The 14,719-nt window shown below is 40.9% G+C and overlaps 1 long non-coding RNA gene across 1 annotated transcript in view; it reads right to left on the bottom strand.

The window, feature by feature from the left end:
- LOC134625936 (uncharacterized) overlaps window positions 1-14,719 on the bottom strand; it is a 57,255-nt gene that overhangs the window by 32,387 nt on the left and 10,149 nt on the right. The window contains exon 2 of the long non-coding RNA XR_010093784.1: window positions 8,335-8,481. This is a non-coding gene — a long non-coding RNA (uncharacterized LOC134625936). The remainder of the gene's footprint in view (window positions 1-8,334; window positions 8,482-14,719) is intronic.

Raw genomic sequence — 14,719 nt, 5'->3', positions numbered from 1 at the left:
GCACAATGTCAGCACAGCGACTGGCAGACAGCTCACAAGGGAATTTATACTTCTGTGTTAAATCTGTGCCCTGCCTACCTCGTAACCACAAACCCTTGTGAACTGAAGAACTGACCTCACATGCACATCCCTGGAAGCATAACTACGTGTTGCTTCGAAGCAGCCGGTAACTGTTGCGATTGGCCCGTTCAGTACTCTTCATTCCTCCTACACATTCTTGGCTACTTTGTCGCTGCAGTTTGTGAATTTATCAGCGAGAGAATAACACTCATTGCCTCAATATGAGGACTCCCAAATGTCAGAAAATTCCTGGAGGGAGATTGCCGAAACTATGGGAATGGACGTGAGGGAATGTGCAAAGAAAGTGGAAAAACGTGAGGGACAAATATGTTTGGCTCTGAAAAACAAAGAAAAAAAGTCTGACCACAACAAAGAGAGGGGACCAAGGAGGGAAAAAAGTCCCAGTGTTTAGATTATGTAGTACACTCTACAAAGACTCACCGCAGAAGTCTAAATCAGCCATAAGTCCTGCTTTCAGTTATTGGCGCTGTGATGCTCCCTGGCCAACCATTCAGACTCTTTCAGAGCCTTTTGGTACGCAGCAACTACAGTAACTACAGTAAAGCCGAGCTTTACACAACAATCTCCCCTTGAGATAATCATGTATGTATGAGCTGTAGTGATGTTGTCACTAGAGCTGATAAAACATGTACTTTTTAGCATGCAGCTTGCTCTGTGAAGCAGTTTTTCCCATGGGAGACAACCTTTACATCAAAAGTCCAATAAGGGTCGCAGGGTTTCTGTTTAGCTCAGAGTGACTGATTCAGCCGCTGCTCACGGGGCAGATTACCATACCAAATGCAGGGGTTTTCACCTTCAGGCGTGGTGGCATAACCACCAAAGCCCTTTTGAGACAGACAGTTGTTTTCTTTTCGATGATGGCATTTTGTCAACCAGACATAGGTCAGTTATACATAAACGTCCTTTGTTTGTATTCAGACATCCCAGTGACAGTGCTCGACAGAGCTGCGGTACATGGTTGTGTCAAAAATGCAAAACACTTGTTTTGTTGGAAGTTAGTAAAGCATGCATTTCAATGTATAGTTCTCTTTGGCTCACAAGAACAGCGTCTCTGTTCCCTCTTTTCCACAAAAAGAGGTGCCATATATTTCCAAGTATTTCTATTACAAAAGGGCTGATTAAGTGCCAGCTTAGCACTGCCACAACAGAACTGTGGGACCCAATGCTGGAACCACTGATGTTTAAAAAAAGAAAAGAAAAAGAGGTTAATGATTTGCAGATGAAGCTGACAGATTGTGTCTGCCATTCTTTTCTTCCAGCGGAGATGACCTTATTTATGTAAAGTTCGGTTGATATGTGGACTTGTTCTCATAAGGTTCTCAAAAGTGCAGCAAAATAGACTTACTGGCAAAGATAGCATGTTGGTGAGAAAGAGTGGTCTATGTGTGTGTGTGTGTCTGTGTGTGTATGCGTGTCTGTGCTGCACAGTGTTGCAACAGCTGCTCTTGCACACAGGCTCAGGGACAGTGAGCTCTCTTCCTGGAAATGTCAAAAATGCCTAATAGATAAATACTTTAATATTGTTTCAAATTAAGAACCAAGCTGATGAAGACGAGAGAGAAGCGAGAGTGTCCGCGAAGCTCATTCACATATGAGTCACATATGAAATGATGTCTGCAAGGGCCTTATTTACCAGATCTAGCCAGATAAACTGTACACTGTTGTTTTCTTTGTCTTTTGTTTAACATTAAAGTAGTGCTAATAAGTGGGTATGCAATGACTGTGACTGTGAATATTGAGAAAGGGGCAACTTTCTCAGCTTCTCAGTAAGCCTACAGAAAATGATCAGTCAGCTCTGTAGTTCCCCGTGACTCTGTTTTGTTTTGCACAGTGGCCCCGAAAGGTCAAACGACAGAAAATAGAAAGACACTGCAAAATGAAAGTTGAATAAAATTAATAACACAAAATGGAAATAAACAAACAAACCTCAACTGAAGTGTATTTGGTGAGGTAATAGCTGTGGAACAGCAAACATGCATCTACAGTATTATATGAATAATCATAATATTATATATTTATAATTCTCTTTATATTTATAATTCTCTGCTACTTTTAAGTGTGTCTCAGTTTTTTTGTTTGTTTGTTTCTGTTGTGTTTTATTCAGTTTTATTGTTTTTGCAGTGTTTTTTCTTCAATATCTTTCCTTCTATTTCTGTGTCTCTTTCTAATTTCTTTTTCTTAAGTTGCAGTGTTTTTGACCTCTTAGGGCCACCGCAGTTTTGAGTTTTTATGCTTTTTATACGTTTTTAAAGAAAACTTTTGGATTGAATTTTGGCTTTAAACTAAGCAGGAGACACAATATCAACAGTAAAGCTGTAAAAAAAAAGCTCAAACCCACAAGATGACTTAAAGAAAAAGTGTAACTATTGAACGTTTATCTGGAAACAAATGTCTCCTAACAAACAAGTAACGTTATTATTGAACTGTTAGCAGATAGAAACACTGTGTTAATGATCATACATTTGCAATGTTTTGATAGCTTATTGTATATTATAGAAAGATAAATCATTTTTGGCTCCAAATCAGCCTTACAGTCATATAGAGTTTGACTGAGGCCTTTGTTGAGGCCTAAATTTATGCTGTTGAATTATTTGCTTAGGGATAAGATTTGGCATGCTCACTTCTGGACATGGATTAACTTCTTCTCTGCTCTCTCTCTAATTTTGTCCAAAATTTATTCAAATATCCAGCACAAACAATCGTGCCCCAGCAACCCCCCCACCTCCCTCCCACTCTATCTACTGCAGAATTGCAAAACAAAATAGGAAACCCTGAAATAGTCTCCAAAAAACACTTAAAAAAACCACCCAACTCCCAATTGACTGTCTGGGATATACACTAAACAGCCTCATGGAAGGGAAGAGGAAGGCACACGACAATGATGTGAGAATATTTAATCAGCTCATGGAAATTTCCTGCATCCTGCATTCTAGCGTCTCTTCTTCGTCTTGTTCTGAAAACCACAGAGCATTCACACAACAGCAGGTGCGAACGTGCACAAAGAGAAAGTATGAAATGGAAAAAAAAAAAGTTAAACGGAGATACTTAAGAGTAAAAACAAGACTGGGCGACAGCCTTGCCACCTTCAGAAGCAAACCGCAAAGCAAAGTGGCACACTGTCTGTATTTCTGAATCTGAGAATTGTGGCTGAAAGTTGACATGTGATTGAAGCTGAAGCATAAATCTGGGTCATACCCCACCTCGTGCTGCTCATGCCCCCACAGTTTCTGCAAGACAACTCTGAATACAGTACAGCTGTTTTTAACTATCAGTTTTAGGAATCTTACTGGGGTGTGAGTAGTTCACACAAGGACATTTTTCTACAAGGCCATGTCTGCCACCTCTTAGCTGTCACTTATTACTCAGCTGTTGATGTCTAATATCATAATGCTATGATTCAGGCACACACAGGTTCCCACAGTCTGATGTATTAACATCTCACAGGCATCAGCTATTCCCCAAAATGAATTTTCTTATAAAGAGGAAACATCGGGTCTATTAATATCACAACTATGATGATGGGAATCCAAATACAGAGCGAGGCCAGGTCTTACATCACTTGAGAAAAAAATAACTACAGGCAGAAAGTAAGTGCGCGCATATCTTTTTGACACCATTCACACCGTTGCTCTGTTTCTTGTTCTTTGTGCATTGTTATCTCATTGTTTTCCTCGTAGATAGCGGCCTTGGTAATCTCTCGGCCTTCCACTGAGCATTAATCAACCACGGTTTACTTTAGAATGTAATCCCCATATTTAGAAAGCATAGAGTCCTGTTAAGTCCCACGATCCGTGGGAAACTATGATACAAGACAAGAGGAGTGATAGTGAAGATGCAGACGCCCTGCTGGAAGAGAAACATGACTTGTTTGCAGCTTGCTGACTTATCTTATCAGGAATCACCAGGTCTGCGGAGTCTCCCCAGAAGAAATGAAAAATACAGGTTTACAGTAAATTAAGAGAACCTCAGCCCTGCGTGCTTGTACCTGTACCCGGTTTACTAAATTTAAGGTCTTCTCAACAAGCAGTTCTCACATTTTGGCTAAAGCTCCGCTGTGGTTCCAGTGTTTTCCCAAAGTCTGTTACCTCTAAACTCTACCAACCAGCTTGCAGCTAAGTCTTAAAGCCCTTCCACTAACCATAACAAGACGTAATTATGATTTTAACCCTAAAACCGAAACCTCGCAGTCAAACAGACCTTTGAAAGGCTGTGAAAAAAGAATTGTGTAGTTAGGACATTTTTTTAAAATTCACACTATGATTTTTTTGTTTATTTTTTTTATTTTTTTTGCCTTTCATTTCCTGTGACAAACGGTAGCTCACACTGTCGGACGAGTGGTTCACAAGAAAGCTGCGAACCCACAGTCTGCCCGTCCTGCACAGACACGTTTTGAACACAAACAAACACACAAACTCTCACATGCACAGTAAATGTATTCTTATCACTGTGCTCTTCGCAAAACAACGCGAGTGCCTGCATGTGATAGAGATGCAAAATGTACCTACCAAAAAAAAGACTCAGAAGGATGCTATCATTTAAACAAATATTTTATTATTATCACAGCATTTCCGTAAGAATTTTAAGTTTCCTTTTTAGGGAAGCATTAATCACAATCTTTCCATTTAACTGTCACATGACAGCCTAAAAGATATGACCTTTGTGCATGTGAGCAGGAAAGCAGTGAAACTGTTGATATAAATGAGTGAAAACTGGCTGCCAAGCAGCGACCTAAAAGGAGTAAAGTGCTAGCATGCAGTACCTAAAAATACTGGTCAGCTGAAAAATAGGTTATGGATATAAATACTTGACCAAATCAACCTAACTCTGATATTTCATTAAATTATCTGAACAATATCCAGTTTTATATAAAACTGTATTAAATAACTTTAAACCCCCCCAAAACATTTCATTCAAAATTTCATTTTAAGGGATAGTATATAATAACTAGGGCTACATTCCCTCTCCCTATAGTATGTATACATATTTGTAATGTTTTGTTAATCACAAACAAATCGTCCTTTTCTGTGTCTGTTCTGTGTCTTTTCTTTCTATCATACCTTCAGTTAAATTTTGAGAAAGTTTAATTCAGTCCCAACATATACTCACATTTAATGCTTGTATACTACTTCCTGCATTTGTGTGCATGGCATGGTCTGCATCGCTACAACACCAGAATCTAGGGGCTCAAGAAACCATTGTATCACACCGATATCTACAATATCAGCAATTTGTGGCGCTAATAAGTAAAATGAAAATAAACATGAGGGGTATCAGCTATCAGCTGTTACCAAGAAATGACCTAAATATGATTCCAGCAAAAGATGCCCACGTGATAGCCTTGCCAGCTGGCCCCACACTTACCACAATGCTAACCACAGGACTCAGCAGGGTTTGCAGGGCATGGTGTGTTTAGCTGTGCTTGTGTAAAGCTAGAGCGAAGCGGCCTAACTGTCTTAACAAGTAAAGTTAGTCGTAAATAAGCAAGTGTGTGTGTGGTGTATTTAAACACACAAATGCACACGTGCTTCTTTTAAGACTCAACTAGGAGGAATACAAGCATCTGCTTTCACCTCGAATGCTGTGATCACAAATAAAAAAAAAAAAAAGTATGGTGTGAACTAACACACTCTGATATCACTGCCCTCGGATATCACTGAACTGAATGTGAGCTCATTATGAGCCGCTCGCAGCACTGCTTTAATCTGTGAACGATCGCATCTGTCGATAAAAGCAGTCGTGATGGATTACCGAGAGCTCACAGTAAACTTCCGAGCAAAAGAACAAAAGCAGTGAAGCCAAACACATCGAGTGAAACCACACAGATAGTGAAAAAAAAGAAAGAGGTGAGTCTCTCACTCCATCTCCGTGGTGACCAGAGTGTTTTCTCCAGACTTGGGCCCGTGCCTATGCGAACGCCCTCTGCTGACCTCACAACCTTCCCGTCGATCCCCTCCTCGTGGACGTCACGCAAGGCCACAGCTGCATCCCAAGTCTGAGGAAAACATCAGCTTGGGCTGGGGAAGGCTAGCTCTCTTTTTTAGATCTTTGGAAAGCCCACTTTTTAGAGGCCGAAAACAGCTTTTTGCCTTAGAGTGCAGCGTTCGTGCCCTGTCACCCTGTGGCTGTTCTTCATTAGAGGGAGGAGGAGGATGAGGGGGAACACGAGGGCTGGATCGAGTTTATATCTACAGCTGGGAGGTCAGCTTTCCTCTGGGACAATGTGAGGATATGAGTGTTCGATGACAAACTGTGATAAGGGGCTATGAGTGTATGTGTGTGGGAGGCGTGGGGTAATGGGTACAAGGGCAGCCAGGCTCATTTTTTCTCACTCCCAGTTTGGCCACGAGTCTTCAAAAGCTTTCTAATTTAATTTAAGGTGTGAAAGTGCAAAGGAGATCCCTTTCCTCTCCATAGATGCTTAACGATCAGCTGATAGAGTGATAAGAATGAGCGCTTCCTCCATGAGAAAGATTAAGCTGCTATTTTACTCAATAAACAAACAAGTTGTGGGTGTTTTTCGGGTTGTTTTCTTGGATGATGCGCTTTTGTCGGGCCCCTATTCTTAGTTCTATTCAGTGACGTCCCCTCGCTCTTAAGCTCAAGCTCGTCTCACTGCGTCATGCAGATGATGAATCAAATTCGGTTTCCCAGCTGCCGCGTCATACGTTGTTTGGACACAAACTGAAAATAAACCTACTCTGACTGTTTACGGGGTTTTTGAGGACTCGCCTTGATCCTGGTTGACCTCAGGCCGCAGACTTCCAAACTGTTTACACTCCCTGCCTCTGTGGCTTCTGCACGCGCACCCAGACTCTTGTCAGTCACAGTGCCGAATAGCACTCGTGAATTTTGAATAAGCAGCTCTTACAGTATGTACTGGCCCCGTTTCCTGTGCAATCAGAGGAAACGATGGGGGCTCATCGGTGGTCAGAGAGCCCATATGTTTCCTTAACTGCTTTCAATAAATGAGCACACAGACATCCGTCTCTAGGTATTTTATCTGCTCCCAGAGCCCACATCAAGGCCTTGGACTGTCCTCCAAAACAATAGGGCTCAGGAATCCCACTCTCTTCTTCACAAGAAATCAGGCAGTAATTTAGATAGCTCTATCTCTGTGTCTAGACACACAAGGCATGCCAGTGGTATCACTCTGTGAAACAATGCAGTCTTAATTGCTTTTCAAGTGATTCTGGTTAATACCACAAACACTGAGGGAATTTCAACATTGTGTAAGGGGATTTGGCCGGTGTTTGCTCTCCATCATGTCCATCAGGCCAGCAGCCAGTCGTCTTTGCATGAGGGAGAAGAGAGAAAGAGAAAGAGCTCCTCTACCGTGGAAGCAGCGTCCATTACAAGGGGATTTTTTTTTAGATCAAATGTATCAGCAGTAAAATCAAGTGGGTTAAGCGACACCCACGTCATTCCTACCCCCCACACGCAGACCAAAACTAGTAAATAATGACTTCCTGTCAAAATGCATGGCAAGTTGTGTTACTTCCTTCACTTCTCGTCTTTCATGGGGACTTGTAAAAATCCCATTGGACTGTTTCCAAAATCCCAAGGAAAGCAGCGTTTTAGTCATAATTAGTTGGAAAAATAGCAAAAGAGTTAAAGGAGAGGTGGGGGTGGTGTGTGCATGGCTCTGGAAGGTTAAATATGTGTCCTCTGAATCATTATATTTGATTTAAGTTGCACTGAGTGGGTAATTCTAAGGTCTGCTGATTTACAGCAATTTACTGCAAAGTGTGAACCCTTATGTGGTTAACCACCCATTACTGTCTGCTGCTGTTCTCGACACAGACTGGTGGATAGCACCGGAAGGGACAGGTTTGGTCTTTTGGTGAAAATGTTTTTAATGCCCACTGAAATGAAAGGCATCAAAAGAGAAACGCAACCTAAGTGATCATGGGAAACTTTTTTGAGTGGTAAAATAAAAGTGAAGTTTTTATATGCAAAAATAGAGCGCTGCAAACCATAGATACAAAATTAGGATTTGCATTAAAAAGGAAGTTACTCTAAGTTAACTAAACAACCCCTGACATCAGTTTCATGCATGCATAAGGACTTTTTTACAAACAAACATGCATGCAGATTTGCCATTTGCAAGTAATATATAGTCCTGGAGCACGGCCATATTTCCTTCAGGGAGGTAACTTGTTGTCCGGACATGCACAGTGTTCCAAAACAGCACATCAACAGCAAAAAACAAAACAAAACAGTGATGTCATGGGAAAATAAAACAGGCACACCCACCTTAGAGTGGAGTGCACTGGTGGCAGAATGACGCTTGGTACCCTCTCCGATTCTTCGGGAGGAAGGCGTGAAGAGCCAGGAAAAGCGCACTCGTAGCCTCAACACTGGAATTCTCCGACACAATGAAAACAGACATGGAGGCTCCAGCTGTGCACAGGACAGACAATGTGACAGAAGGAAAAGATGTTTAGAAGTTTTGGAATTTCTACAGACATATACGTGTGAAACAAAACAAGAACAAACAGTTTTTAAACAGTTTTAAGACTAAAAATTCATGAATTCTCTAAACTGCATTCATGTTGTTATACCCAAATTTGAGTCAGACACTGGAGTTCTCTGAGAAGTCAGAAATGAATCAAGTATCAACTAAAACAAATTTTTCTGTTGAGAAATGCAAGTAAAAAAGGTCACGAGGTGCCCTTTGTTTTGTTTTTTAACTTTAACTTCACCCTGTGAGACGAATGAAAAGTTACAACCTAACAGCAGAATAAGAATAGAAAGGCGAGCTGTGTTTGAAGAGGCCAAAGAAAGCCAGGACTGCACTGTGTGTGGGAACCTTTAAATAGCTTTGATGGCAGCCTGAGAAAACGTGGAGGAGGGTACAGTTCTCTCAGGTTGTGTCTTCTTGTAACCACTGAGCTTTATGGGAGATATTTGGGCTGTCAAATGACTAACTTTGCTGCTTTGTTAGTCAGCGTGCTATTGTCGGGCATTTGTTCATATAGAATATTGACAACTAAATAAAAATCTACAGTTATGTGCAGTGATGACATTTGCTGACTGTTTGCTAAACCTCACTGAGAGTTTTAGGAATAACCCTCTCTGTCATCTTAGCAGTAAAGAGTTGTACTTCGGTCTAAAGAAGCATCTTCAAGTTATAAGCAAAGCTCCGAACGCTGGTGTTAAGTGATGAGAACGACATCTGTGACACAGCCCAGAAAACCGCGACGGCTAGCTTTTAGTTTCGCCAAAGCTGCCAGCCAGAAGAACATTAACACACTTACAGCTAGGGATGGGTACCGGTGTCCGGTGCTATGATGGCACCGGTTCTGACATAAACGGTAGTAACCAGACCGAAAAGCAGCGCACATTTCGGTGCTTTATTTCGGTGCTTTTTTTTTTTTTTCCTGAGCCAATTATAGCCAATCATTTTACGTTTCCGAGGATAGTAGGCGGGCCCAGGTACGTACGTTCTTTTAGAGCAGAGCTACAGATTAAAAACGCCCAAGACCAAGCGGTCAAAAGCCTGGCTGTACTTCACAGCAAAATATGCAAGCTCGGCTGCCTGCAACAAGTGCTTTAAGGTGATACTGTGATACTGTCAAAGGAGGTAACACCTCGAATCCGATGAAACACCTGGCGACACATAGCGTTTTTTTTTAAAGCCGAGAAATGCACCGTATTTGATAGCACATCTACTGCGGGTGTGGTGCCTGTTATCGGACCTGGAGTTAGCAACATCCCCCAAAAACTCGAAGAGGAGAGTCCTGGCCCCTAGCCCTGCCAGTGTAGCAGAAATGATGACGGATGATGATGGCAGTGAGTAGCTTAATTCTCTGCGTGAGTAGCTTAATGTTGTTCGTGTGTAATTTACGTTGAGTAGGCTAACCACATTATTAAATTGATGCATGTAAGGTGAACTAGCAAACACCGTCGTAGTTACATGCGGCTGTCTTCTTGTTTGATGGCAGATACTCCCTTCACCCTGGCCAAAAAGGCTAAAATGACCAAAGAAAAAGTGGAAAACAGTTAAACATGAGAGGTTTTTGGACAAAGTTTGTGTTTTTTCCATTGTTTAAGCACTGCTTCCAGCCAAGAGTGATACCATATATGCACTATAGCTGAAGAAAAGGCTTACATTGTTATCTTTTTACAAAAAAAAACCAGCTAAACATGAGAGGTTTTTGGACCAATTTTGTGTTCTCCATTCTTTAATCACCGGTTTGAGCACCGTTTAAGCACCGGCACCGTTTCAAAAGTACCGGTTTGGCACCGGTATCGGATAAAACCTAAACGATACCCCATCCCTACTTACAGCTGGTTACTTCAGAAGAGATGCTACCATTTCAAGTTCACGTTAATCGCAAAAGTGTGAGAAATTGTTAAAAGTAAAAAAAGCTTTAGCATCTCAAGCTAACTAGCTTAAAAATCAACAGTATACTTCCAAGGTTAAGTAGTTTATCATAAAATAACATTTTTTTTGGAGAATCCAGATTATGTTTCTCTTAAAAACAGACACACACACACTTAAAGAAGTTGTGTATTATTTACCTAGAAACAGGACAAGTTTGTCCTTGATGCTGTCTGGGCTTATAGCAATGTTAGCAGCTCTATGCTAGTTGGATTTTTTAGATTTAACATAGTGTTGCATTCGTGAAAAACATCAGCTAGTGCTTGTTCTTGTCCTTTCACTTTAAGGGAAAGTGAAAATCTTCTGTTTACAAAGACATTGTTAGCTAAAGAACTAACTGAGGTCTAGTTTTATTTTATTTTATAACATGAGCTTTACTGAATGCTGTGGATGGTGAATTTTCAAGGGTTGTAGCTTCTTTTAGTATCAGTCTGTTTAAAAATAAATTATGTGTTTTAAATTGAGTTCCAGAAAACACACACACACACACACACACACACACACACACACACACACACACACACACACACACACATAAACAACAACAACAAATATTTTTCATTTTTAAAATGCCAGTTTTCTTTAGTGGCAATCAGCCGGTAAGACATGACTTTGCTACTGCTCGGATACCTAAGAACGACTTCACAACAATCTATTTAGGTCAACACATCTCAGCAAAAGAACACGCAGCACATTAACTGCAGGACAATGAAGCTCAAACATGAATAGCACAGAGGAAATACATCAAAAGGGAGAAAACAACAGGAAACTTTCAACTGATAACGCTGCTGCTGATCTACAAACTACATTTGCCATTTGAGAACATACATACATCCTACATACTGGCCACGCTGGCACATCTAACAGTGAAATAAAGTGAAAGCTTTTTAACTTTGTAAGATAGTCTCACGCTTATGTGTTCCCATTCTATTGTTTTGGCTCATATCCTAAGTAAGACACACTTTATCTTAACAGTTCTTTTTTAATTTTCTGCTTAAGAAGCCCATATATGTAATTCTGGTAAATAAAAGTCAGATTACAAACCTCATGACCTAGAAACAGGCCTGGTGTTTAAAGTGTTGCATTAATATAGAAATGGCTGCATGCAAAAGAGCGTTCACACTTTTTTTTTTTTATTAAACACAACTGTGAATCTGAGTGTTGGACTAAGTGTGATGCTTCGTGCTGTGCAAAAACCATACATCTGCCCCACCCAGAAACACTCCGGAGAGGCCTGTCAAGTTCGATGATTGTTACTCAGCCGCTGGCCTCCAAAACTTACGAAAGGGCTTCCCCTAAGCTCCATCAAGCAGTATAGCCTGTTATAACAGTGCTTTATTTTTTAATGAGCAGGAGTGCACAATTTACTGCAAATGGTTTGTTATTTTTAGATGTAGATTAACTTTAAACTCAAGAAATGTAAAGGAAGCATCAGGTTTGTACGGATTTAGTAAATTGCTGCGATGATGACTTTAAAATGAACTCTTAATCTGTTGATAGCCCTGAGTCATCCACCTCGAACTCGTCTAACCTGTGTCACTGAATCCTTGATAGCGCTCACTAGTGTTTCTCTACCTCTTCTGTTTTTTCTTCACTCTCTGATTCAGTGTGCGAAAGTGGAAGCATTAGTTAGTTAATGCTGCATGTGTCCTACATAACAGGGACGATGCAGGATGACAGAGAATTGTGGTGAGAGTTGAAATCTAAACGTGAAGGTTTATGTGTAGGTCAGAGCCGATCTGCACCACAGCTGCTGCACAGTGTCAATGTTTCACCCTACGCCGAAACGCTCTTGTTTTTGTTTTTTACTGGAACAAAGAAAAGATAGAAGAGTGAAAAAAAAGAACAAATCCCCTCTTTGTTTTCTGGCAGTGGCCTGGTTCACATGGCTCTTTGCTTTTTGCAGGTGCGCCTGCCATTGCACATTTCAGTCCAGTAATTGTAACTGTGCTATTGTCTGTGCTCACTGTGGCACCCGTTTGTGACTCATTGGCAATCGGTGGAGCCTGTCTGGTACTAAAAAAGTGTGTGCAGTTTTGTGTATGTGTGTGTGTGTAGGCCTCTGTGTGTTTGTGTGTGTGGCGATTAAAGAAGTTATGGTGCTCTTCCCCTGTTTCTCAGAGGGCACGTCCCATTTATGAAGCTGCTGTGCCCGTTGGTGAAGGAAGACAAATAAAAATGGGAAGCTCATTTCACCACCTAAAACAGACTCAATGGTGTAACAGATTGTATAAGACTGGGTCTGAGGGATGTGTGAAAGTCCTAAATTCCTGTTCTGCGGTTCCTCAGAGGTGAAGTTTGACAAGAGAAGTTAAAAGGTGTGTATTTAAAAATACAAAACAGACACTTTTTTGTTAAAAAAACAAAACAAAACAAATACAAAAAAAAGAAGCAAACCCCAGTGTGGTCTAGATTTGTATTTTGCATCTATTTCCTCACTTACAGAAATACACGCTGTAGACGCATGCATTGTGTAAAACCACAAAACAGCAAAAAATGGCCCACCCTCAGGCTCCCTGCCACAGTTTCCTGAGGAAATGCCCAGGCCACAGCTTGCAAATTTCCAAAATGTTTTGCAGGTCTGATTCCATGGGGTTTACTGGTTGTTCACAGCAGCTCTCGCCTTTGTGGTTTATGACTTTTCTTTAGCTGAAAAAGGAAAGGGACGTTTTTCTACAGCAGAGGCATTTAAGTGCATTTAAGTGTAACTAAGTTTTTGGCCCACGCTGGGTAATCAGCAACTCTAATTACTGAGCAAACATGAAATTAGAGAAAATTAGAAACTTTCTTTATCTGCACAAGCTGAAATAAGAAAGGCTTTGTCTGATGTCATTCAACCACATTATTTGGTGTAATCATCTAGCAATCCACCAGGCAGGAGCTGCTAGAAATATATGCAGAGGATGCAGCCTCAGCATATATATATATATATATAGATATATATCTATATATCTATAGATAGATAGATAGATAGATAGAGAGATATTTTTCTTTATTTTTACCACTTTACTACTTTCTTTTACTACTTCCTACATTGTAAATACATACTGAAGACATCAAATACATAAATATATGAAGCAAGATATATGGAATTCTGGAATTCTGTCATCCCTGTTGAACAACATCTCCCACCCCATGCAGGAGACTCTGACAGCACTGAGCAGCTGCTTCAGTGGCAGGCTGCAGCACCCACGATGTGGGATGGAGAGATTCTGCAGGTCTTTCCTTCCATCGGCTGTCAGACTCCACAACAAAGACTTTGCAGTTGACCTAACACGTGCAGACAGACACACCCACTCTCACACACACACACAGACACACACACATTCACACACACACACGTGCAATACCACTAAGTGTAATTTTTCTGACAACACAGTATTTTATTGTATTTTATATAGTAGGTTATTCTTTTCTGTTATTCTATTCCATTGTTTTTCTTAATTTTTGCTGCTGTAACTTTGCCCTGTCCACTTTCTACTGTCACACAACAAATTTCCCAGGTGTGGGACTAATAAAGGTTTATCTTATCTTATCTTAGCACAGGAAAAATTGATGACTCTAAATATGTCTCATATTTTAGAGTCCTCAGAGTAGCCACCCTTTGCTTTGTTGACAGTGCTGCAAACCCTTGGCCTTCTCTCAATGAGCTTCATGATGTAGTCCCTTGAAATGGTTTTCACTTCACAGGTGTGCCTTGTCAGGGTTCATTTGTGGAATTTCTTGCCTTCTTAATGGGATTGGGACCATCAGTTTTGTTGTGCAGAGGTCAGGTTGGTACACAGCTGAAAGCCTTATTTGACAGCTGTCAGAATTCATATTATGGCAAGAACCAATCAGCTAAGTAAAGAGAAATGACAGCCCATCGTTACTTTAAGAGCTGAAAGTCAGTCAGTCTGGAAAATTGCTCAAGCTTTGAATGTGTCCCCAAGTGCTGGCGCAAAAACCATGAAGCCCTACGACGGAACTGGCTCACGTGAGGACCGCTCCAGGAAAGAAACACCAAGAGTCGCCTCTGCTGCTGAAGACAAATTAATCTGAGTCATCAGCCTCAGAAATCACAAGTTAACATCACCTCCAATTAGAGCCCAGATAAATGTCACACAGACTTCCAGCAGCAGACACATCTCTACATCAACTGTTCAGAGGAGATTGTATGAATCAAGCGTTTATGGTTAAATAGCTGCTAAGAAACCATGACTAAGGAAAAGCAACAAGCAGAAGAGATTTGTTTGGACCAAAAAACACAAAGAA

The sequence above is a fragment of the Pelmatolapia mariae genome, linkage group LG4 (genome assembly GCF_036321145.2).
Source record: "Pelmatolapia mariae isolate MD_Pm_ZW linkage group LG4, Pm_UMD_F_2, whole genome shotgun sequence".
Lineage (NCBI taxonomy): Eukaryota > Metazoa > Chordata > Actinopteri > Cichliformes > Cichlidae > Pelmatolapia > Pelmatolapia mariae.
Note: the sequence above shows the minus strand (reverse complement) of the source record. Positions and strands in the feature narration are given on the sequence as shown.